This window comes from Bos grunniens, chromosome X, assembly GCF_055505025.1.
Source record: "Bos grunniens cultivar Pamir isolate PY7600 chromosome X, Bosgru_T2T1.0, whole genome shotgun sequence".
In the NCBI taxonomy this organism is placed as follows: domain Eukaryota; kingdom Metazoa; phylum Chordata; class Mammalia; order Artiodactyla; family Bovidae; genus Bos; species Bos grunniens.
Window position 1 is genome coordinate 52339968 of NC_141194.1, and position 24557 is coordinate 52364524.

Consider the following 24557-nt stretch of genomic DNA (forward strand, 5'->3'; position numbering starts at 1 on the left):
GTTAATTTGATAACACAGGAAACAGTTTAAATCTGCCACTGAGCACAGACAGCAGATACGCTGACAGCCGATCCTGCTACATTAACATCAGCAGCTACAATTCTCAGCCATCTTTGATCTCTGAAGCACTATTCTGATCTGTTGAATGAAGTTATCTCCACAGTGTTTTAGAAATGTATTCAACTAACTAGGCACAAGGGATCCTGACAAGAACTAAAACATACTGAGTTTCACTAACAGCAGGATTTTAACTGTAAAACTTTGGATTCAGGAACACACAGCAGGGCAAGCACAAGGCCAGTTTTCAAACAAGTATTAATTTGGGCAAGTCGTCCCTTTCCTCAGCCTAAGATAGCTGTCAAGCATAGTGGGTCATGATGAAAACCTGCATTCGCTGTAGAGAGGAGTAGCAAATTTTTGATCTTCGATTTCCTCCTGTAAGAATGGGTTCTGTTTCCACAGCTGCAGGCTCGGCTTTCATAAGAGAACTGTTTCAGATAATGCTCAGGCCAGGGCCGCATTCCAGACCTAGCTCTCCTAAAACCTCTCCAGGGGAGATTTGATGCACAGTTAAGATTGAGAAGCACAATCGCATGATGCTTCACCCATCCTGGTTTTAATATAATCCTGAACTGAAGAGCTATGTTTGCTACTAATGAAATTTTAAAAAATTTGTAATTCCGTGTCTTCCCTTCTGAGAGAGATTTTGACATATTTATTCACAGCCATATTTGGAACATTTTCAATAACTCAGTGGTGTGTTATGCCCCCAAGTCCTCTTTCTTACCAGACACTCAGGCAGGTGGAGGGGAGGGAATGCACCTGAGTCCTGGTGGCAGAAGGAGGATGGGTTGAGTTCCACTGTCTTGGTTACTGTTCTGCTAAGCATCCCTCCTGGGTTGCTGAGCTCGGGCAGGGGGCCTCACACCAGGTTAACAGGTATTCCTGTGACCAGAGGTTGGAGCTAAGGGCTGAGATCCATTACCACGGAAACGGAAGCTGGGTCCACGTGATTTGAGAAGAATGGGAAAACAACGAAGTAGAATTTCAGATGCAGGGTGGGTTCTGGGAGCCTGTCCAGAGCCACTGACTTGTGGTCACACAACAGGCGCCTGTGAGTAAACACAGAGACACACTAGACGTGTGCTCACTGGGGATTCCGTCCTGACGTGCACAGCGACTGTCTCTGGAGGGAGCATCTAGCACATGTGGGGGAGGCCGGACCCAGAACGTGGAAGGAGCAGGGCACTCCTCGTTGTTACAAAAGCAATGGCATATCTTTTCCCAAATGTTTCACTTGGACATCTGCATTACCTTCCTAAACTGCTTCACTGAGGTATAGTTACACACCACAAATCACACCCATTCAATGCATCCAGTGCAGTGTCTTTAATAACTTCACACACTGGTGCAACCACCACCACAGTGCACTTGTGGAACACTGCCAGCACCACAACAAGCGTCCATATACCCATTAGCAGTCGATCCCCAGCAGGACCTGCAGGCCCAGGCATCCTCTCATCTAATTTCTGTCTCTGTAGATTTGCCCTTTCTGGGCATTTCATATCAACGGACTCCTACAGGAAGTGGCCTTTTGTGTCTGGGTTCTTTCACTTAGCATGAGGCTTTGGAGGCTCACCCATGTGGCAGCAGAAAGCAGAAGTTCATCACTTTTCATCCATCTGTGCTGTTCCACTGAATGGCTGCAGAATATTCTGTTTACCACTCTCCCCTGACAGACTTCTAGGCTGCTCCACTATTTGTAGATTACGGACAGTGCTGCTGTGAAAGACATATAAGGACGAGTATTTGTGTGGACATAGGTTTCATTTCTTTCTTTCTTATTATTCCACAATTTCATTTCTTGTTTTGCCCCTTGCACAGGCTAGACCCTTCAGTCCAAAGACATCGACTGAGTGACAGTATTATCCCACACCAGATGCTGTGCATTACAGGAGCTGATAGAGGACACAGCCGTTTATTTAGTGCCTTCCACCTGCCAGGTCATGGGCGCGAGGTGTTTTACAGCTGTTATCCCCACTAGGTCTCCCAATAAACCTCACCAACAGGTAGAGTTATTGCCATTTTACAGATAAGGAATTTAAGACTGAAGCAGAGAGCCTGGGCTGGTAGGGCCTGCCTGGAACCCAGCTTGACTGTAAACTGTGAACTGTGAGATGGAGGAGACGACAGGGGGAGAGAGAGGAGTTTGGGCACAGGTCCCAGAGAGTTTCCATGCCATGGGGGAGCAGGGAAACATCGCACCCTTATTTTCAGTCCTGGGCATCCCCTTTCAATAGGAGGACCCTCAATCCATCTGAGGACAAAATTACCAGGAACAGAATGATGCATGCAACAGAGATGAAGTCTGTGAGTGGTTTCCAGGTGGGAGAGGTGTAACAGAAAAGCCAGCCTCCTGGTCAGGGTTCGTCTAGCTGTGAGGGAAAAGCTCGAGGACTGTGGCTGAGAAGGAAGGAGCCCCTAGGTCTGGACACAGATGTCTAATGTGACCTTGAAGTGCTTCGTGAAGCTTGAGGGTAAGGCCGGACCTGAAACCTGCCCTACTGCAGCTCAGTATTTGTTACAAGAGGGAACATGCCAACACATTCCTACGAACCTCATTCAATACAAAACCCACCTGCTCAGTTCATGTCGTTATTAAGAATAATTCACCCATTTTCAGGCGAGCCTCGTATGGCACAGTGGGCCAGTTTAATTTCTCAAGATGATGTGATAACAAGTGGCAGAACTAGGTGGAAAGGAAGGTTATCTGAATCAGAGCTAGTGTCCTTACTCACAATACCATATGGATTCCTCAAAAATGGAAAAAAAAGGTGGGGGGAAGGGTAAAACAAAGGGAAAAGAATAAAAGGAGACCCATGATGCTTACTGTATTGGGGTGTCCACCATGGACTGTGAGCAAAGAGAAAACTCCTCAAAGCAGTCTAATTAGAAAGGGAACTGACAATCACACAACATGAAGCCCCGAGACAGGGTGGTCTCTGGCACGGTGTACATGAACACGGAGAGCAGAAGGAGCACAGAGGAGGGCACGGGGAAGGTACAGAGTAGAAGAAGCTATGGAAGCAAGAGGAAGAGGGGAGAGCAGGGTGACAGAAAGCCTATGGACTTGCCCAAGGACACTGATCAGCAGGTTCAAACTGTCCATCCTGCTGATGGCAGCCTGCGTGGAGGTTACACTTCTCATCCATGAAATAAAGTAGCCTGGGTCTCTGAGCTGTATCAACCAACAAGTATCCTCCCAGCGCCTACCTGGTCATCAATGCCCTCAGCACAGTGCTGAAAGCAGCCATAGCCTAGGACAGACCTCAGTCTCAGGAGGTAAAGGAGTGTCCAAGATACAGAATAAAGAGGAAGCCGTTATTATATCAGAATAAAGGGAGACGGACATTAGACACTCCTGTCAGAGTGGGGAGAGACAACAGGATTCCCCTCACCCGCTCAAAGGAACCAAAATTTGAGCTGAGGATTTTCAGGGTTCACTCACTGACAATTCAGTTGAGAAATGGCTGCTATAATGATTATGCACTAGGAAGGGGAAAGGAGGGTGTTTCCCTCGTACAATAAGCTTCTGGACGATGTGGGGATAAAAAACATAAATGGCCCTGGAGCAACAGAAACCTGAGTGGAGAGGTTTGCTCCAGCCACTCGTTTCCTATGGGTTGTTTGCAACAAATTGACAGCATAACAGCAGCTGCACTGCTCTGTGTACCTCACTTTATCATCACTCATAAGATGGTAAACGTGTTCTGAGCCCCTGTGGTTAAAGGGTCCTCAAGGAGCTCATGGTGGGGTGGGCAGGAAGCCAGACTGAAGACCATGGTGAAATAACTGTGATGAGAGCCTTGGCCACAGGAGCCAGCGGAGGCTGGGATCAGGCCGTGAGGAATGGCTTTGCCTGGGGGTGGGATAACATATAATATTATTGTCCCCGTTTGCAGGCAAGGGAACCGAGGATCAGAGATGGTGACCATCTTACTCGAGGTCACACTGCTTGGTAGTGGTCCTAACCATCTTTCATGTACATCTGTTAAAATGTGAAGGTCTCTGCACCATTCATTACACCACTCTCTGTCTCTCTCAATGTTGTCACCTATTTTCACTCACAATCACCACCTTATACATTCCCTTGGCTCTAAGTCCTTGTTTACTAGATAAATAATCTGCTGAGCAAAGTATAGATTTCCTGTTAGCACATCCAGTCTGTCTACTTTATAAAAAATATTTCCTTGCAGGGCACATTGTACTCACCCAATCTGATGGTTTTCACTGTGCTTGTACTGCACCCATATGCAGGGTAAAGCCAATGGATCACTGGGATCTGTAGTTTTACTTATCTATTTCACACAGTCTCAAGCATAATTTTAAATGTAGCCAATATTCAAGTAAAAACAGTAGAACCATTGCTTTCCTATAATGAGCAGTCACGAAAGATTTCATTGAATATTAATAGGTTCTAGTCAGGAGACTAAACCCCTTTCATAGGGAGTTGTGGATATTCTTTTCCTTAAGTTAAGGAAACCCTTTCTCTTTATACATTTTCTCTATTGCTGGTACCCTGAGAGACTTAAGCAAGGCAAGCCACTTCACTTTTCTGTTTCTCACAAAACAAACAAGCAAAGCAACCCTAGCACACAGGCGCATAGACATATGTAATACACCCAATAGAGGTAGGTCAAATATAAGGCAATGGTATCAGAAATACAAAGCCTTCCATGGTGGCTCAGTGGTAAAGAATTCACTTGCTAATGCAGGAGACTGGGATTTGATCCCTGGGTCATGAAGATCCCCTGAAAAAGGAAATGGCAACCCACTCCAGTATTCTGGCCTGGGAAATCCCATGGACAGAAAAGCCTGGTGGGTACAGTCCATGGGGTCGCAAAAGAATGGGACATAACTTAGGGACTAATGAACAATTGAAATATAAATGGAAACCTGTAACTAATCATATATCCAAATTTCTGACCACAGCACAGGTCTACTGTCCAGGATCAGCTGTACTCCAGGAATCCAGACAACGAAAGATACCTTCCTTTTAGAATTACTATACACCGCTGCTGGGCGATTCAGGAGATAAAAGTTTTCAAAAGCATTGCAAACCAAGGCAGGACTCAAGGAGCCTGTTAATAGTATGTTCTTATTTCTATGTCACATCAGGGCCTAACTCACACACTCCTGAGAAAGACACCTGCAATGACTTCAATACGGGAAATGCATCTCCCCTGAAAATACTTCATTATATTGTCTCATTTTGTGAAGTGGGGCATGAGGTGGGGAGGGAGGTGATGCCAAGGAAAGAGCCTACTTCTGAACCTGGTGAACACCGATTTGAGCCCAATTATTCCGGATCGACCAACGTCCATAGGAAGATACAGTATCGGCTTAAGAGGGTCAATCCCCATCGAGAGAAAGAGAAATAAGTCATATAGACTGTCCAACCGCCATCTGATCCTGAAGAGGTGGGGGTGTTTGTGGAAAACAACAGTTCTGAGAGAGCTGGGATCCCACTTGACTGAAGAGGATTGCGGTCCTGTGGCACTAACGCACACCTGGTCGGTCCTAGAGCGATAGATGTCTCCCTCTGTCTGCGTGTCTGTCCCTGACTATATCCCTCGCTCTCACGCGTTCTTTCTCAGGATCAGGTTCTCACTAGCGGAATGCCAATGCAGTGCTTCCCATCCTCAGGCCAGTCGAGAAGCCTGGAGTGGTGGGTCGGCCTCCCATCCTCAGTTTGTGTGGAAGAGAAGGGTAAAGACCACCGAGAGGAGGAGTTGTCCAGGGTCCTATAGGGGCTACCTGCCCTTCACAGGGGAGGAGTCTGTGGGCCTGGCTTTGACAGCACAAAGATGGGACATTTACCCCTCCCTTCCTTATAGAAGGACCTTCCTGAGTATTCCCTTGGTTGTGGTGAATTGAGAGGGAGCCCGGAGTGGCCTGAAGAAAAGTAGGTGTTCCCCGGAGATGGTGGCAATAGGGCGGTGGTGATTCAGAGGTGAGAAGGTAGTGCAGGGCCCTCTCGACCGTGTGCCCCAAGGGCCTCTCCCAGCAGCTTGGAGGCTAGGAGGGACGATCACATCCAGAGTCACAAGAAGAGTTGTCGGGTACTGGAGACGCCCTCACAGATGACACCTGGTGATGGTCGGCTCTTGGGGTTGGAGGTCGGGGGTGTCTCCCTGATTGCCTGGTAATTTGTGTTGTCATCTGTCTACGTTAGGAGCAGCTGGTGTTACTTGAAATTTTTTAAAAATTAATTGATTTTAATTAGAGGCTAACTGGAGAAGGCAATGGCAACCCACTCCAGTATTCTTGCCTGGAAAATCCCATGGATGGAGGAGCCTTGTAGGCTGCAGTCCATGAGGTCGCTAAGAGTCGGACACGACTGAGTGATACACACACACACACACACACACACACACACACACACACACAGTTGGAGGGCTTCTGAGATCTGGTGACTACCAAGCCAATAGAGGATGTCATGGAGAAGAAAATACGTTTGTGGCTGCTCTCTCCCTGCACCCAAAAAATCTTGGAAGGCAAGTCAGAAGTGGGTGAAAGATATGGTGTGGCATTTGCCATGGAATTTGACAGCAGTTTTTTCCCTGTCTCCCTACAACCTTTAACAATGGCTTTGGCATTCCATTTCTCTATAGGACAATACAATCATATTAAGTTTTAAAAAATGTTTCCCTGTCAATGATTTCATCAGGGACACCATATGAGATTTGGGTAGCACATTTTGTAAACCCATTTATTCAAGAGAAGACCAAAGGCTTTTATGAATTTTTTATGTGTCGCTATATATATATATATATATGTATGTATGTATATGTATTAACATGTAGATTACAGCTAAAGAACATGTTATGACCAAATTTTTTTAACCCTAGAAGTGCAAGGGTGGTTTACATGTATAAGGTTACCAATGCAATTCACCACACTAATAGAAAAATGGAGGGAAAACAATTCTATGATCATCACTATTGATACATTATACGTGTTTGATGAAAATTAATCTATATTCAAGACGGCAAACTAGGAATAGAATGGAACTTACTCCGATAAAGTATATCTACAAAAAACGCAACGAAAACAGGTTGAAATGGAGAAGGTTTTTCATTTCCTATTGGGAAAAATCCCGATTATCACCTGCTTTAGTCAAGACTATTCTGGCTAGGTTTGTTCAATGCTGCAAAATGAGGACAGGTTTAAGGTTTAAGCCAGTAGAAACTGTTGATATTCAAATATAATAGTATATTTTGAAAAGCAAAAATAATCTAGATCTAAATTTGTGGAATTAATATGTGTATTTAGAGGAATTGTTGGATAGAAAGTCTATATACAAACATTCCATCTCTACATACATCCTCAAGTAGACAATAAAAATCACAAGCCATCAATTTTCAATAACATTAAATAGCCAGGGATAAATTTAACAAAAATGTGCAAGTAGAAAACAAAACTTTATTGACAGAACTTTAACAGTCAAATACACAACATAAGAACAGCATAAATCGTTTCAGTTTATCTTCTTTCAAGCAAATGGTTGCCCTTCACGTATAATATAAACATTAGAAAAGTTCCTCAGCAGAACTTTGATGACAGGAGAGGTATACAAAGCTCACTGCAGTTGTAGTTTTACAAAATGGACTAAAACAAGAACACTAAGGGCGACGCTTTGGCTTACCTTCAGTTAATCCTCTCGAGATTCTATAGACTTTTCAAGCATATTACCAGTATTTGTGATGTTTAGTTATTTAGTTACTGCGGTATGTTAAATAATACTTGTTTTTCTACCCTATTAGCCATTTCATCAATATTGTGAAAATATCTGAGTTCCAGATTATACTCAGTTTTAATTCTGTAATGTACTGTTAGTGTCTTGTTCATGTTTCTTATTATGTGTACATGAGCTCTTTCCATTTTCTTCACAGTTATGTAAACTAAGCGGAGTGGACTAGCAATTTGGGGTTGACAGATACAAACTATTACATTCGAATGGATAAACAACAAGATCCTACTACACAGCACAGGGAATTCTGTCAAATCTCTTGTGATAAATCACAACAGAAAAGAATATTTTAAAATGTGTGTGTGTGTGTGTATATATATATATATATATATAATTATGGAAAATAGCACATTGTCTTTATTTATTAGTTGAGTTTATTTTCCTCTTCCTAACAATTCATACCTATCTTTTATTAAGTATCTTTTCCTTTTCCCCTTAGGTTTATTCTGTTGCTCTTTTTCTTACCTTTTATGTTGGATGTAGGATTTTGTATTTATGTACCTTGTAATTTATGTATTTTTCTTTTTAAATACCACACATATTTAGGGCTAAGATTTTTTCTATGAGAACATTTTAATCATGTTCTGTAGTTACTTGAAAGTCGTCTGAAAGTTGTATTTTTGTCTAAATGTTCTAATGGAATGGAACAAAAACGTAAAGTGAAAATATTTAGAAGGCTAATACACAGTAAATTCTTCCCTAACTATGAAGTTCCTCCTTTAAAATCAGAACCATGCAATTCATTGTCAGCAATTGGGAAAACACGTATGTGAAAGATACTAAGTTGATTACGCAGGAAGAACTAGAGTTACAATCTTTGACCTTCAGAACTTTTTAAATTCATGTATCAAAGGAAAATAACATACTTGATATGGTTAGAGATGATTATATCATGAGGCTCAGATTTTTATTAGTTCTTTAAGAGTGAGAGTGGGATGTAGAACAAAAACCATCATAGTATTGTAAAGTAATGATCCTTAAAATAAAATAGGCAACACCCCTGCCCCCCAAAAACATACCAAACATAGGGGCAGGTAGTGTGCTTAGCATATGTATCTTACTCACACCTGCCTTGAATATCACCGACTAAATGCACTCTCTCAACTAGATTAGCCACAGAAACAGGAAACTAGACTATCTTTTGCCATTTTATTATTCAGTCATTGCATGCTTCCCTGGGGAAAGGATTTAAAATCCAACTGTTTTTTTAAGAGCTAGAGAATTCAGAATTTGAGAGAATTTAACAAACATCAAGAAGAATGTTGGCTCATTTTCTTTAAAAAATTAATTTATTTATTTTACTTGGAGGCTAATTACTTTACAGTATTGTGGTGCTTTTTGCCACACATTGACATGAATCAGCCACAGGTGAACATGTGTCCCCCATCAGAAAGTGAAATCTCAATTCCCCTGTTAAAATTTGACTCAAGATGATATTTTATGATAAATAAATCGTAAAAAAGAGAGTATTCTTCTATGCATTCCATCGAAGAGAATCAGAGAACGCAAAAATTAGCATTGAAAACTTAGCTTTTTAGTTTATCTGTTCTGAATTCACAACTTATATGAGTAAAGTTCAGTTTAGAAGTAAGGGGTTTCACAGAATCACACACGTTATGTTAAAGCTTGTACTAGAACCTACTTGAATGCCTGAGCATATTTCATATAAACTGATATTTATTACAAATGCATGCCATATTTGCTACAAGCAGAAATTATAAAAGAACCTGAAAATTATTAGCTGTTGCTTAAAGTACTAATACAAGAGAAGAAAACGGTTCCCTATTTTCAATTTGATATGGCTTTGATCCTGTCTGTTTCTTTATTTGAAAGTCTGTAAGTCAGGCACTCAGGTATCTGGGGTCTGAACTATCTTTCAAAGAATATGTGAACTCTGTTATTAAAATAATAATAAAATTTTTAAAATTTGCAAGGCTTGATTTGCGACCCAAGACGTGATCCATTTCAGAGAGTGTTTCATGTGCACTTGAGAAAAAAAAAAAATGTATTCTGCTGTTTGGTGATGGAATATGCTAAAGATATCAATAAGGTCCATCTAGTCTAATGTGTGATTTAAGGCTTATGTTTCTATATTAATTTTCTTTGTGGATGATCTGTCCATTGGTATAAGTGGGGTGTTAAAGTCCCCTAGTATTATTTTCTTACTGTCGATTCCCTGTTTTTTGGTTATTTGTATTTGTCTTACGTATTTAGGTGCTCCTGTGTTGGATGCGTGTGTATTATTATTGCAATATCCTCTTCCTGGATCGATCTCTTTATCATTATGTAGTGTCCTTCCTTGTCTCTTGTAATAGTATTTATTTAAAAGTCTGTTTTATCTGAGATGAGAATTGCTACTCCAGCTTTCTTTTGATTTCCATTTGCATGGGATACCTTTTTTCCAGGCCCTCAGTTTTAGTCTGTGTGTGTCCCTAGGTCTGAGGTGCATGTATTATCGACAACGTTTATATGGGGCTTGTTTTTGTTTCCATTCAGCCAGTCTGTGTTTCAGTTGGACCATTTTATCCATTTATAGGTAAGGTAATTATTGCTATGCATGATACTATTATATACTTTATTATTCTGTTTTTTTCCATGTCTATTCACTCCCTTCTATTTCCTGCCTAGAGAGCATCCTTTAATATTTGTTTTGTAAAGCTACTTTGGTGGTGCTGAATTTTTTAACTTTTGCTTATTTGTAAAGGTACTGAGTTCTTTGAATCTGAGTGAGGTCATAGCTGGTTGGAGTAGTCTTGCTGGTAAGTTTTTCCCTTTCATAACTTTAAGTATATCATGCCACACCCTTCTGGCCTGCAGCGTTTCTTCAGAAAGATCAGCTGTTAAACTTATGGGGATTCCCTTGTTCTTTGTTGCTTTTCCCTTTCTGCTTTTAATATTTTCTCTTTTTGCTAAGTTTTTCTTAGTTTGATTAGTATATGTCTTGGCATGTTTCTCCTTTGGTTTACTCTGTGTTGGACTCTCTGTGCTTCTTGGACCTGGGTGTGGTTCCTTCAACAATATAGGGAAATTTTCAGTCATTGTTTCTTCAAGGGAGAGTTTATCTTTCTCTCTTCTCCTTGAATTCCTATAATGTGAATGTTAGTATGTTTGATATTATCCACCAAATGCCTTAAACTATCCTCAATTTTTTGGCTTATTTTCTTCTTTTTGGTGCTCAGATCGGGTGATTTCCACTACTCTGTATTTCTTTGTCTTTTTTTAAAATATAAACAGCAAGAATCTTTTCTGATCACACTGATACATGATTAAGGATCATTTATAGGAAAATTTGTAAAAAACACAAACACATGGAGAAATCAAACAGGTCACTGAAGAAATCAAAGAGGAAATTTAAAAATACCTAAAAACAAATGGCAATGAATAAATGATAACCCAAAACCTATGTGATGCAATAAATCAATGCTAAGAGGGAAGTTTATAGCAATACAAGAAGCCTACCTCAAGAAATGAAAAGAACATCAAATAAACAACCTAATCTAACACCTAAAGAACCTAGAAAAAGAGGAAAATGGCCACAAAACCTCCAAAGTGAGCAGAAGGAAAGAAATCATAAAGATCAGAGCAGAAATAAATGGAAATGAAGGAAACACGAGCAAAGATCAATAGAACAATAAGATACGTCTTGGAGAACATAAACAAAATCGACAAATCATTAGCCGGACTCATCAAGAAAAACAAGGAGAAGACTCAAAGCAACTTGAAATGACAAAGGAGATGTTACAACAGACCACACAGAAAGACAAAGGGTCATAAGAGACAATTAGAAATAACTGCATGACAATAAAATGGATATCCTGGAACAAAAGGACAAATTCTTAGAAAAGTACAATCTTCTAAAGACTGAACCAGGAACAAATAGAAAATATGAATAAATCAAGCACAATAATTGAAATATTATTTAAATTAAAATAAATTAAATATTAATTTAAATAAATCAATTTAATAGTTAACAGTTAATGTAATCAATATAATAAATTACTTTATAATATTAATACAATAAATAATTTAATATTTAATAATTAAAAAAAATAATAATGTTCCCTCTATATTAGTAAAGATATAATATTCTGAAAAAACAGAAACCACATAAATTACTTTCTGAATGGATGACATACCTGCTTCTGGCATTTCAACAGGCTCTGGATTTGATGCAATCTCCTCCCTGACATCAGGACCATCTCCACCTTTACCCCCAGTCTTTGCTTCAGCAAATTCCTGGAGATCAGTTTCCAGGTCAGAATCTTTTAAAAAATGTATCAATTCAGCTGTAAATCATACAGTATAAACAAGGGAATGATGATATTGATTCCCTCAGTATTATGAATTAAAAGTCTTAGGCTAGTATGGTAAAAATGTGATGAATAAGAACCTCAGGAGCATTATTCCAGGAATGTTTTGCTGGAGAAAAAGGAAAGCAGAATTTTCCGAATGCTATCACCATTTTCCTTTCCCAGGGTTGTCCTCAGACAACTTAGGTGCCCCCTTCTCTTTGTCTTGAAAACAAGGGAAAATTTGAGCGACCACACTAACCTGCAAACTATACTCTGCTCAGTTTTTTCGGAACTGTCTGAAGTCCTTTTCTAATGTTTCCTTTCCTCCTCTTACTGGTTATGTCTTAAGACATGATGCACACATATACTTTACCTCCAGAGGCATCCTTCTCCTTCTCTTCATTATGATTCACTAGATCCTCTCCATTTACTTCCTCCTTCCCAAGTGTGATATCCTGAATCCCAGCTGGTGGTTCCTCTTGTTGAGGTTGCTCAACACTGGGCTGCTGGTCCTAGTAGAGAGTGCATGCAAATAAAAATTTTTTGTTGTTAATCCATCTAATAGCATAAATATACATAATACATAGATATATCTGAGCATAAGTAAACCTAACAACATTTTCCCAACACAATTCTATGTACTTACTTTTAATAAAGTTACTCTTCCCACAGAGAAGAGTTAGCTCCCATAAGAGTTACCCAGAAAGACTTTGGAAGTTATTTAAATCTATGTTGGGATGGAAGTATGCAGTCTGTTGTTAATAAGCAGGAGGAGGGAGTCACTGGGCACATTTCCAGGGAATTCAACAGTATACTCATAGGCAATGCCAGACTGTAATATATCTGGATCAATGTTCCTTCCTAAGACAAACTGTCACCCTTTATCAGCATGGAAGACCTTTATCACTGCATCTGTACTACTTAACATGATTTTCTCAAAAATAAACTTGTGCTAATAGAAAACATCAAATGGTAAGGTACTCACAACCACAGGTTCATCCAGCTTGGGGAATCTTGATCTATAGGTCCCAGTGTTGACGCCACTTGCCCACTGATATTTCTCCCGGAAAGTAGAATACTGTGATTTAGAAAATGTATTTAAGAGCACAGCTATATTTGATCACTTTTATGACCATATGTTGACTTATTTTTTTTAATGTGAAAATACTTTCAAAAGAAAATTCTGGTTAAGTTAGAGTGTACATGCATTCCAATTACACCAAATACAGTTGCTTGCAAAGCCATTTTTGTCTTTGCTATGCTGGCAGAGAAATCACCTTAAGGTACACAGGAAGGCTGAATTTTTGTGAGGAAGTTTGATTTCACAACAGAATTCTCCATCATGAAGATATTTAGTGAAATACTGCTAGGAATTTAAAAAATTCAGGACTATTGTTCTTGTCACACTCCTATTCACCAGACCTATTTCCCCCAACTCCCTTGGAATTCAGTTGGAACACGAAGAAAGGCTCAGTCTTTACAGCCTGACTATGGGGATTTTCTCAGTGTCTGTGGCTGAGGTGAGTCTGCATGCAGAGCAACTGGTCCACTGCTCTCTTGGCACCTTACCACGAAACTCGTGATACATATGTATTATATGATTGTATGTTATGTATTATATGATTTCATGTCAATGGATTTCTGGAAAAGGCACAACTATAGGCAGAGAAATATATCTGTGGTTGTCAGGGTATAGGAGTGGAGGAAGGAGTCTGAAAGCAAATAGCCCAAGGGAGCATTTTCAAACCAATGGGACGTTTTCTACATTTTTATTGTGCTGGCATTTACACAATGGTATGACTTCCCTGGTGTCTCAGACGGTTAAGCGTCTGTCTACAATGCGGGAGACCCGGGTTCGATCCCTGGGTCGGGAAGTTCCCTGGAGAAGGAAATGCAATCCACTCCAGTACTATTGCCTGGAAAATCCCATGGACAAAGGAGCTTGGTAAGCTACAGTCCATGGGGTCGAAAAGAGTCGGACACGACTGAGCGATCTTCACCGTAATGCATATGTCAAAACTCGACAAACGGTAATGCTTTAAAGCATTGACTTCTGTTGTATATAAATTATATCTTAGTACGTCTCACTTTTTTAAAAAAGGAAAAGGATCTTTTAAGTATGAAAATACTGGTTATTGTATCCATCTAGACCTTGAGCTCATAAACATAAAAATCTTATTTGAAATTCTTCCCAGACCTGGCCAACTTCCAAGATTCCCCATGACACCTTTGTACCCGTATGACAGGACACAGAAACTTGGTCTTAACCACGTTTACAATTCCCTCTCCTTCACCTCAAGTCAATATTCTTCCTGAGTTCTGTCCATTTTACTTCAAAAATGTCTAATGCATCGACTTTTTCCCATGTCCACCACATCTCCTCTGGTCTAAAGCCCCCCTCCATTTAATTGTCAACCCCCTTCTAACAGGTCTCTCACACCCACTCAGGGTGCCTGTCTCCCACTCACCACTCTCTCCCTCCCTCTCTTACAGTTGTACAACTGTTTATGACTTTCTAGATAAAGGCTACTGTCCTACATAAGAACTTGAAGGTATGGTCTAGCCCTTGCCCAGCTTGCTAACATCATGGAAAGTAGAGAATTCCCTTTTTGTCTCTCTTATTGGGCTTCATTCATACCCTCCAATTTCTCAAGCTTAGATTGTCCCATATTTCTGAAGCCTCTGGTTAGTAGACTCCTTCAAGCTAGGCTTCAACAGTATATGGAACGAGAACTTCCAGATATACAAGTTGGTTTTGAAGAGGCAGAGAAACAAGAGATCAAAGTGCAACCTTCGTTAGATCATGGGGAAAGCAAGGGAATTCCAGAAACACATCTACTTCTGCTTCATTGACTAGACTACCTCAAGGCCTCTGACTGTATGGATCACAACAAACTGGAAAATTCTTAGAGATGGGAGTACCAGACTAGCTGACCTGTCTCCGGAGAAACCTGTATGAGGGTTAAGAAGTAACAGTTAGAATAAAACATGGAACAACGGACTGTTCAAAATTGGGAAAGGAGTAAGACAAGGTTGTATAGTGTCACTCTGCTTATTCAACTTACATGCAGAGCACATCATGGGAAATGCTGGGCTGGATGACTACCAAGGTAGAATCAAGTTTGCTGGCAGAAATATCAAGAAGCTCAGATATGCAGATCATACCACTTTAATGGCAGAAACTGAAGAGGAACTAAAGAATTTCTTGATGCGGGTGAAAGAGGAGGATGAAAAGGCTGGCTTAAAAGTCAACATTCAAAAATATAAGATTATGGCATCTACTCCTATCATTTCACAGAAAACAGAAGGGGGGAAGTGGATGCACGGACACATTTAATTTTGGAGGCTCCAAAATCTCTGTGGATGGTGATTGTTGCCATGTATTAAGACACTTGATCCTTGGAAGAACAACTATGACAAAGATAGTATGCATGCAAGCTCATTGCTTCAGTCGTGTCTGACTCTTTATGACTCCATGGACCGTAGCCTGCCAGGTGCCGCTGTCCATGGGATTCTCCAGGCGAGAATACTTTAATGGATTGCCATGCCCTCCTCCCATGGGGCATGGCAGGGCATCTTCCCAACCCAGGGGTGAAACCCATGTCTCCTGCATCCCGTGCATTGCAGGGAGGTTTTTTGTTTTTGTTTCTGCCAATTTATGCATGTTTTAATTGAAGGATAATTGCTTTACAGAATTTTGTTGTTTTCTGTCAAACATCAACACGAATCAGCCATAGATACATACTAGGGTCCAGACCCAGCAGGATCCAGGGATTCCCTCAGGAGGACGGCGTCGGTGATAAGGAAAGTAAAGAGGAGAGAAAGAGGCTTGATCTTCCTTGATCTACACAGAAAGCCAATAAAGCTCCTGACATGGAACTTGCTCTGTTCACGGAGGCCGCAGGCACCCCTTGGTGGGGTGAGGATGCAGGACGCCCCCTCCCAGGTGAAGATGCAGGGCGCCTTCCTGCATCTGGTCTTAGATCTGATCAGGTCTTAGATGCCCAAGCAAAAAAGTGAACTCAGAGAGCCCCTGTGCCCCAAGGAGTCATCCTGAAAGAAGAAGACAGAGATAATGAAAGAAAAGGAAAGAAAGAATGACACGGTGAGACCAAGCTTCGGTGAGCAAGGCCCATAACTCTGTTTTTAAAAGGAACTTTTATACCTTGACTTGTACATAGAGGGAAATGAAAAATGCAAAGTCATGCAGAGTCAGCCCAAACATTACATCTGTCTTGTCTTTATCAAAACCAGGACTTTTTCTGCATATCTTTCCCATAAACAATGTTGTGTACATTATCTTCTGGCCTTGGAGGCCTGTGGACATTTTATGACCCTTTTTTGATAAAGGCTGCTCAACCAGAAAACTTATTTTCTGGTTTGAAAATTATAATGTTTATAATTATATAAAAAATTATAAATATTTATATTTCTAATCTATGTCAGCCTCAGAAAGTGCTAAACAGAGTTACATTCTCACGGAGCAAAGCTGCAGTGAGTTACAACAAAGAAAGAACCAATTAGCTCAAAGGTCTGATGTGGTTAATTCCAAGGCTGCTGCTTGTTTTCCTACATTCCAACTATGCTAACCAATGCACTCCCAGGTGCACAATGGATAAGGGATGTGGGCACTTGGCAGCAAGCATTGGCCCAACAATGAAGCCCTTTACCAGTACTATTTTAATAATTTTTCACCCCTTAAAGGACTCTATGCTCATTAGGACTTTTAGAATGTTTTGGCTTCCCATGCCTTTCAAGGCTGGGGAGTTGTGAATAATCATGTGTGTTAATTGCAAGAGTATGGATAAACCTGTCATGCAACGTCAACAGAGGGGTTTGAATTGAAACAATCCTATCATGCCCAGGAGACTTATGAACTGAAGCCCTAAGTTGACTTTTTCCAGAGAAAGGTGGTCGGGGACAGCCCCCTGTTAATGTCAGAAGAGTTGGTGAAAAGCACAAAATAGTAAGACAGACAGATTCTGGTTTGGGGGTAGATGCTCGAGCAGGTCCAGGGGGTCCCTCGAGTCCTGATCTGCCTTGCTCGTCAGGTCTCTTCCACATGACCTTGTTATGGGTGGGATCTTCCAGGCTGGCTCCTGGCAGATACACCCATGCAGACGGATTCTTTACCACTGAGCCACCAGGGAAGCCTGTGTCAAACCTAGACAGCATAGTCTAAAGCAGAGACATCACTTTGCCAACAAAGGTCCATATAGTCAAAACTATGGCTTTTTCAGTAGTCATGTACAGATGTGTGAGTTCGATCATTAAGAAGGCTGAGTGACAAAGAATTGACGCTTTCGGTTTCTGGTGCTGGAGAAGACACTTGAGAATCCCTCAGACCGCAAGGATATCAAAAGAGCCAATCCTAAAGGAAACCAACTGTGAACATTCACTGGCAGGGCCGATGCTGAAGTGGAAGCTCCAATACTTTAGCCACCTGATGGGAAGAGCTGACTCACAGGAAAAGACCCTGATACTGGTGATCAGGATGGGAAGGGTAAAGCAAGTTATGCCCTGGTGACTGCTGAACAGGTTTTAGAAGCAAAATGTCTCCCCCAGGGAACCAGTGCTCAGTTAGCGGAACTTATGGCTCTGACCCGAGCTCTAGAGTTAAGCGAAGGGCAGCGAGCAAATATCTACACTGATTCTAAGTATGCTTATTTGACTTTACATGCTCATGCTGCAATATGGAAAGAAAAACAGTTTAAAAGGACAACAGGAGAACCTATTAAGCATTTCAGAGAGATCCAGAGACTTTTTATGACTATATATTGTCCTAAAGGAGTAGCTGTTACGCATTGCAAAGGGCACAGCAGGGATGAGAGTAAAGTAGCTGAAGGCAATCAGCTGGCTGATTGTCAAGCCAGAAAAGTGGCACTTTAGGAAACCCCTTCACTGCAGATGCCTTTGATCTTGACAGGTCCTGTGGAACAGGAAAAACCGCAATATACTGAGGAAGAATTAGAAAGATATGAGAAAAGAGGAGCAAAGATTACTGATAAAGGATGGCTGCAGTCCGAGGATGGATGATTAACAATTCCTGAAAAGACTCAATGGAAAATTCTTAAGGGTTTACACCACAGTTTTCATTTAGATGTAGAGAGTACTTACCAGATAGCTTCTCATTTGTTTGAAGGTAAAAATGTAGTGAAAACTTTAAAGGACATTATCAAAAGATGTGAGGTTTGTCAGCAAAATAACCCAAAGACTGAAAAGCTAGCAAAATCTGGATTACAACGAAGTGGAAAATATCCTGGAGAAGACTGGGAAATTGATATTATTCATATGCCAAAAGCTAATGGATATTCTTGCTCACAAGTTTGGGTGGACACTTTTCCTGGATGGATTGAGGCTTTTCCCTGTTGCAGTGAACAGGCTAAGGAGGTTATAAGAATTTTAATCCATGAAATTATCCCCAAGTTTCGGCTGCCACGGAGGCTTCAGAGTGACAATGGCACCACCTTTGAAGCTGCTCTAACTCAGGGGGTGTCTAAAGCTCTAGGAATAGAAGCTCACTTACACTGTTCCTGGAGACCCCAATCCTGAGGAAAGGTTGAAAAAGCTAACGACATTATCAAAAGACAGCTGCACAAATTAACTCGAGACATAGGACAATTGGATTAAAGTTCTACCCATAGCTTTAATGAGGGCTGGGACTGCCCCCCAAAAGGAGGGACTGCCCCCCTTTGAATGTATTTATACGAAGGCCTTTCATATGCAAGGACATTGTTATAGACTCTGAAGCCTTAGGATTAACTAATTGTGTAACTCAGCTCTCAGTTTTTCAGCAGACATTAACGGAATTCCAGCAGGTGACTCCTGACCCAGCCTCTGCATTAAGCAAGCCTCTATTTGAGCCAGGAACAGAGGTCCTGATAAAAACACTGGGATCTGGGGGCCAATCCCTCGAACCCCTCTGGGAAGGCCCTTACCAGGTTATTCTTCTCCCACAGCCGTCAAAGTGCCAGGAATAGATTCATGGGTGCATCACACTCAAGTTAAGAGGTGGCATCCTGACCAGAACTAAGTGACGTCATTTTATGTCTTTACTTTCTAGGCTCTGACTTTGTACTTTTCAGATGGCCCTGATAATCTATGTGAGCCTACATCTGCTGACTCCAAAAATGCTGAGTTTGCCATTTGATCCTCAAAACAATGCCTTCCTGTCCTGGGCTCACTCCTATGCTGCATTCCACAATCTGTCTAACTGCTGGGTCTGCAGAGTGCTCCCCTCTTCATCAGTGGAAGGCTTCCCATGGTGGACATCTCCACTTCAAGGAAAAGACTTTCTCCAACTCTGTGAATACCTTCAACAACAATCGTATGTGATGCCTCTTCTTAATCTGATGACATCTAACAACCCTAAGATGGACTGGTGCAACACTTTGTACTTTAATTATGGACATAATGTGGCTTTTAATTTTGATTATACATTGTCTTGGTTTAATGACTATTTCGCTACACAGAAGGTAAATGGGTCTAGATCTAGTGGCTTTTTACCTGACATTTATCAAATATGGGATGATTGAGGTTATATGGCTAAATCCTGAAAAGGGACGTCTAATGTCTACTGCCCATATATGCTGGGGACAAATAGAGCCATCCCCAGAAGTTAGCCAACAACTTAATTATAATGATTGGAAACAATTGGGACTTTTGCCTCAGGAAATATGCAAGGTAATCATTCCCGTATTTTCCAACCCCAGTTCAGGTCCTCCCTTTGCCTGGCCAGGCACTGATTGGGACTGGATATCTCAGTCACACTGGCTTGCTCCAAACGGGACCTACTGGATATGTGGCTCTTACCTATGGGCATGGCTTCCCCCTGGCTGGATAGGGAGACGCACCCTAGGTTTAGCTTTTACTCATGGCTTTATATTTCCAGAGCTTCCAGAAAAGCCTGCTAATTTACCACACCTTACAACTCTGTGGGCAAGGTCTGTATTTCACTGGTATGATTATTTGGCTGCCGTGTTTGTTCCCTCTCTGGGAACTACAGATGTTCTGCTATGAGCGGATGCTTTGACTAATTTTACTCAACAGGCATTACAAGATTCTCAAAAAGCTATTTCAGCTCTTCAGTTCAGTTCAGTTCAGTCGCTCAGTTGTGTCCAATTCTTTGCGACCCCATGAGTTGCAGCACACCAGGCCTCCCTGTCCATCACCATCTCCCATGGTTCACTCAAACTCACGTCCATGGAGTCGGTGATGCCCTCCAGCCATCTCATCCTCTGTCGTCCCCTTTTCCTCCTGCCCCCAATCCCTCCCAGCATCAGAGTTTCCAATGAGTCATCTTTTCCAATGAGTCAACTCTTCACATGAGGTGGCCAAAGTACTGGAGTTTCAGCTTTAGCATCATTCCTTCCAAAGAACACCCAGGGCTGATCTCCTTTAGAATGGACTGGTTGTTAACACCCAAAAAAGATGTCCTTTTCATTATAGGGGACTGGAATGCAAAAGTAGGAAGTCAAGAAACACTTGGAGTAACAGGCAAATTTGGCCTTGGAATATGGAATGAAGCAGGGCAAAGGCTAATAGAATTTTGCCAAGTGAACGCACTGGTCATAGAAAACATCCTCTTCCAAGAACACAAGAGAAGACTCTACACATGGACATCACCAGATGGTCAACACCGAAATCAGATTGATTATATTCTTTGCAGCCAAAGATGGAGAAGCTCTATACAGTCAGCAAAAGAAGACCGGGAGCAGACTGTGGCTCAGATCATGAGCTCCTTATTGCCACATTTCAGCTCTTAATGCTGAACAAATACAAATTAGAAAGGTGGTTTTACAAAACAGATTGGCCTTAGATATTGTGACAGCTGCACAAGGAGGAACTTTTGCCATTATTCATACCCAGTGCTGTACATATATACCTGATATGAGCACTAATGGTACTCATTTTACTAAACACATGAACAAGATTATTCGGGCCATGGATGCTCCTGAAGCCTCAATTGCCTCACTTTAGGAGACGTTAACTAGTTCCCCATGGTGGAAAACTATCTTGATTGCAATAATTCTGATTGTTCTGTTTTTGCTGTTTGCTCCCTGCACCTGTAACTGTGTAGCTGGATTTGTTTCTAGCCACATGAAGGCTTTTAAGTTGCAAATGGTTGCTCAAACTCCTGCGACTGCTGCAGCTTCCTCCAACTACTACTTGTCAACAGAAATGACAACAGCTAGAATTGCCTTGGAATGTACCATATGGCACATACTGTCCTGACAATTTCCCATGTCTTAACATGGTCAGTAGTCTACATTGCCCCGTGAAGTAGTTAAATTTACCCCAAGCTAGTGTTAACTCAGTGAAACTAAGCCATGCAGTGTGGGGCCACCCAACATGGGCGGGTCATGGTGGAGAGGTCTGACAGAATGTGGTCCACTGGAGAAGGGAATGGCAAACCACTTCACTATTCTTGCCTTGAGAACCCCATAAACAGTATGAAAAGGCAAAATAATAGGATACTGAAAGAGGAACTCCCCAGATCATGAACTCCTTACTGCCAAATTCAGATTTAAATTGAAGAAAGTAGGGAAAACCACTAGACCATTCAGGCATGACCTAAATCAAATCCCGTATGATTGTACAGTGAAAGCGAGAAATAGATTTAAAGTACTAGATCTGATAGATAAGAGTGCCTGATGACGTATGGACGGAGGTTCGGAGGTTCGTGACATTGTACAGGAGACAGGGATCAAGACAATCCCCAGAGAAAAGAAATGCAAAAAAGCAAAATGGCTGTCTGAGGAGGCCTTATAAACAGCTCTGAGAAGAAGAGAAGAGAAAAGCAAAGGAGAAAAGGAAAGATATAAGCATCTGAATGCAGAGTTCCAAAGAATAACAAGGAGAGATAAGAAAGCCTTCCTGAGAGATCAGTGCAAAGAAATAGAGGAAAACAACAGAATGGGAAAGACTAGAGATCTCTTCAAGAAAATTAGACATACCAAGGGAACATTTCATGCAAAGATGGGCTCGATAAAGGACAGAAATGGTATGGACCTAGCAGAAGCAGAAGATATTAAGAAGAGGTGGCAAGAATACACAGAAAAACTGTACAAAAAAGATCTTCATGATCCAGATAATCATGATGATGTGATCACTGACCTAGAGCCAGACATCCTGGAATGTGAAGTCAAGTGGGCCTTAGAAAGCATCCCTACGAACAAAGCTAGTGGAGGTGATGGAATTCCAGTTGAGCTATTTCAAATCCTGAAAGATGATGCTGTTAAAGTGCTACACTCAATATGCCAGCAAGTTTGGAAAACTCAGCAGTGGCCACAGGATTGGAAAAGGTCAGTTTTCATTTCAATCCCAAAGAAAGGCAATGTCAAAGTTGCTCACAACTACCACACAATAGCACTCATCTCACACGCTAGTAAAGTAATGCTCAAAATTCTCCAAGCCAGGCTTCAGCAATATGTGAACCGTGAACTTCCTGATGTTCAAGCTGGTTTTAGAAAAGGCAGAGGAACCAGAGATCAAATTGCCAACATCCGCTGGATCATCGAAAAAGCAAGAGAGTTACAGAAAACATTCTACTTCTGCTCTACTGACTAGGCCAAAGCCTTTGACTGTGTGGATCACAATAAACTGTGGAAAATTCTGAAAGACATGGGAATACCAGACCACATGACCTGCCTCTCGAGAAACCTGTATGCAGGTCAGGAAGCAACAGTTAGAACTGGACATGGAACAACAGACTGGTTCCAAATAGGAAAAGGAGTACGTCAAGGCTGTATATTGTCACCCTGCTTATTTAACTTCTGTGCAGAGTACATCATGAGAAACGCTGGGCTGGAAGAAGCACAAGCTGGAATCAAGATTGCCTGGAGAAATATCAATAACTTCAGGTATGCAGATCACACTACCCTTGCAACCTGTGCATAGATCCCCAAGCAGCTGGTAGTTTACACCTTTACACTGACCCATCCTTAAAGCAGCACAGAGGCATCACAACTTCGGAACGCAGAATCAAAAGCTCAGTGATCTCACATTCTGGGGTGCAGACGCCTACACAGAGATCTCACTCTCAGGGACTGAAAAGCCAGCAAGCTCCAAAGATTCACATCCCGGTATACAGGCACACATCCTAGAGGCTTTGTACTATGGCTCACAAAATCCACTCAGATCAAATATCCCAACACTCACAACCTTGCCAAAAGGCTCAAGAAGATCAAATGTACCCAAACAACACCTGTGTTGTCACATGAAGCAATACACAATCCCAAGCTGCCAGATACAGTTTATTCTCCAGGGAGAGACACCAAACACAGAGACCTCTCCCTGGACATGAATTGCATGCATTTGTGTGAATGACCAGAGACGGCACTGGCGACCCACTCCAGTACTCTTGCCTGGAAAACCCCGTGGACAGAGGAGGGTGGTAGGCTGCAGTCCATGGGGTCGCTAAGAGTCGGACACGACTGAGCGACTTTACTTTCACTTTTCACTTTCCTGCATTGGAGAAGGAAATGGCAACTCACTCCAGTATTCTGGCCTGGAGAATTCCACGGACGGGGGAATCTGGTGGGCTGCCATCTATGGGGTCGCACAGAGTCGGACACGACTGACGCGACTTAATAGCAGCAGCTGTATGAATGGCTATGCACTGCCACACGATCCAGATTGAGCAAGAGCTAAACAAGAATGAAACACTGTCACCATGCACAACCAGCGACTGCGCCAAACCTCGCCACTAACCAGGGCAGCTATTAGACCCCTTTGGGAAAAGCAATAAGACTTGGAGGAAAATTGTTTGCTCTGAAAAGTCGCGCACGCCAACGCAGGCGCACGCGTATACAGGCGCCTCTCGCCCTCAGTTCCTGTTCTACGACCACACTGCCTGCAATCACGCGATGGCCAATCACTGCCCAGAACGCTTCCCTGACTCCACACCCAGACAGCCAGTCTCTCGCTCCGTAGTCGTCCCACCAACGAAGGGGTGGAGTTGAAAAAGAGACGGAGAAAGTTTCCGCTTAATACCTGTGTCCACTCGGATTCAAAAGCAGTGGGAAGACGAAGAGGAGCGAGTGGGGATGGACCTAGTGGCGCCATGAGTGCCGCTGCTGGGAACTGTGGTCCATGCCCGACGCGGTGTAAGGGGACCCTCTCTGTTGTCACACGCCCTCTCCCAATGGTACCTTCCAGAGTGGGTGGTCTTTCTGCTACCCCTCGGTGGTACATCCCAGGACAGAACTGTTTCATCTTCTGCGGCCCTTGCTGGTGAGATTGGGGATCAGCAGATGTAGATGCCTGTGGACCATTCCAGGAGGATCCACAAAGGGCAGAAGGGCAAGGTTAGGGGGAAAACCCCACAGATTCCTGCAATTTGAGACTCAGAAAAAAGTCTTCGTAAACTGAAGATTACGTCTCTATGGGGATCACTGTCGTAACAGAGAGCATGGAAAACACTTTATCTTTGCTGGGCACTGTGATTGTTT

General features: G+C 42.1%; 1 long non-coding RNA gene across 2 annotated transcripts; it reads right to left on the minus strand.

Moving 5' to 3' along the window:
• Positions 1-11948: 11948 nt before the first annotated feature.
• On the minus strand, positions 11949-24237 carry LOC147340351 (uncharacterized). 2 transcript variants are annotated; one of them, XR_015159371.1, is made up of 4 exons: positions 24100-24237; positions 13091-13165; positions 12479-12617; positions 11949-12075 (listed from the first exon to the last, which is right to left on the minus strand). It is a non-coding gene; the product is annotated as an uncharacterized LOC147340351 (long non-coding RNA). The 2 variants fall into 2 exon arrangements; XR_015159372.1 differs by lacking the exon at positions 11949-12075 and having other exon boundaries at positions 12483-12617; positions 13091-13156; positions 24100-24233.
• Positions 24238-24557: the final 320 nt, after the last annotated feature.